Consider the following 2580-nt stretch of genomic DNA (forward strand, 5'->3'; position numbering starts at 1 on the left):
CTCCCTATATAAATTCATGGGTCTATATAGGGCTACTACGCTCGCGTCCAACACTCACGTCACGCCTTAATGCGGTGCTACACTACGCCATCAAGGTGGACAGACGGGTGTATAAATATGTGTCCATACCCCCTATATGAATTAAACACTCAAATAGGGCTACTACGCTTACGTCCAACGCTCACGTCACACCATAATGCGGCTATATGCTACGCCATTAAGGTGGACAGACACATATGGCTAGCTAGCATTTATATACATACTCTCTCATAAATACATATTTATATCCACCGAAAATCCCATTTTCGGTAACTCTCCAAAAGAAATAAAAATCGTCAAATTAAAATGACGTTAAAATATTCCGCAACGTTAATTGTTCAACCATGAACCATAGCATGCATTTATTTAAAATAAACGTCCACTCACAAATTAGGCCTAAGCCTGATGTCGATCTGGGGTCTCGTCTGCTCGAGCCTCCTCACGTCCTGTTCCAAATATAATATTAATTTCCCAACCAATAATCCAATATTTAATCAAAATAGGCAAAATTACCCGAGAGCCATAAATACGCTCATCCTTGCCTAACTTCGATATTCTTAAATCGGAACGATCCGAACTTAAATATCATACTCAACAGTCGTAAATACAACCTCCCCAAAATACGACTTAAATCCTACGGCCGGATTCTACATTAATTAACCGTCAAAAATACCAAACTTCGGAAATTCACAAACCTATCCAAATCTCATCCAAAAATTCCATAATTCACATCAATATACTCCTCTTAATATTCCACACTTAAAACCCTAAAAATCTCCTAACCGGCGGCGGCTCCGCCGGCAGCGGCGGCCGGAGGCCAATTCCGGCGACCTCCAAAACCTATGAAATTTTGACAAAATAATCTCCTCATCATGCTCTACAACTTTCCTGACCAACACATCACCCAAATCCAAGCCTAACTAGGCTAATCGAACAAAAATATCCTAAAAGCCTTAGAAATTTCAACTCCACATTTCTCCTTACCTAGCTCAAGAGGGAGTGAGCTGATTGGAGGGGTTGTTGCACGGAGGAGGGCTACAAAACGAGCCAAGGATCACCGGTTTTGGTGGCCGGAGGAGGGAGCTCCGGCGAGAGAACCACCACGGCAGCTAGCGGCTCCGGCCGACGTTTCTCTCTCACGGCGGCGCTAGGGGAGCTGCTACCGGCCTAGAATGGAAGCTGGGTTGGAGACCGATCGATTGGGACCGGTGCGGCGGTCTGGGGCGGCCGAACGGCGGCGGTCGGGCGGTTAGAATTCCGGCAGGGAAAGGCTCGGGTGCGGGAGCGGGAGAGGAGAGAGAGAATCGGGAGAAAAAGAGAGGAAAAGAGAATGGGTTTGGGCCTCACACCCCAAACCGGTCCATCACCTATATACTACCCAATTCTAAAATAAAACACCCCGAAAAATAATACCCGAATAAAAATTACCTTTTACTAGCTAAAATTTACTATTTTTACCGTCGTCGTATTTTCCTCTCACGAATAATCCTCAGCACAATAATCGTCCCCGAAACCCCTCTAGGGACCAATCAAGCTATTAACTCAATGATCGAGACGGTAAAATTCTTATTATAATCACGCTAGTAAATAAGGTAAAAATATAAGGGTCGGGATGTGACAAGATCGATCTAAGGAGTTGGAAGAGGGAGGAGAGGGAGAGGAGGAGGAGAAGAGGGAGAGGAAAGAGAGAGTGAGTGGGTTTGTTTCGGTGGGGAAGAGAAAGAAAAAGTTATTGGGTGAAGTTCTTGGTGAGAGAAAGAAGAAGATAAGATGTTTGAGGGGAGTAGGTTAAAGAGAGAGCTAAAAATTTAAAGGAGGTTTGAAATTTTCCGAAATTTTTGGCGGAAACAGACTTTAGCCGACGAAACTTGTGAAATTCGTCGGCTAAAGTAATGAAGCTCGTCGGCTAAAGTCCTTTGAAAATTTTGAAAATTTTCTCCCAAATTTGGTTTGCCGTCAAATATTTTTTCGACTTTAGCCGACGACTTTTCATATATTTCCGTCGGCTAAAGTCATTTGAAAATTTTCCTCCAAATTTGGTTTACCGCCAAACAATTTTTGACCTTAGCCGACGACTTTTTTAATATCTCGTCGGCTAAAGTCTATAAATTCACGAAAACGCTCGTATCTCCCTCTATATTACATAGTTTGGTCAAACCTTCCACACGAAAAACTCTCATGTAGATGAGACGCAACCGCCTATATAAAATTTTTGAGACATTTACCTTCTGACGATAGGGCTCCCCATAAGGAATAATAACGGTAAATATGGTTGACCGGTACTATCTGCACCGAGACGTTACCCGATTTACGTGATTTTTGAACCATAGCCGTATTTCACCATTATGAACACATCTTATTTCACGAGATTTTTGATAATTTTGCTTCCTATGTAGAGTTGGTTTACAAAGTTGTATAACCTACTAAACAAGTTATACAACATTAGTAGACACGTTGTGATTCCGATGACTAAAATTCACAAACCAAAATTTGACCGTCAGATATGATCATTATGACGAAAGATGTCAATGGTAAAAAATT

Source organism: Fragaria vesca, linkage group LG3, assembly GCF_000184155.1.
Source record: "Fragaria vesca subsp. vesca linkage group LG3, FraVesHawaii_1.0, whole genome shotgun sequence".
In the NCBI taxonomy this organism is placed as follows: Eukaryota; Viridiplantae; Streptophyta; class Magnoliopsida; order Rosales; family Rosaceae; genus Fragaria; species Fragaria vesca.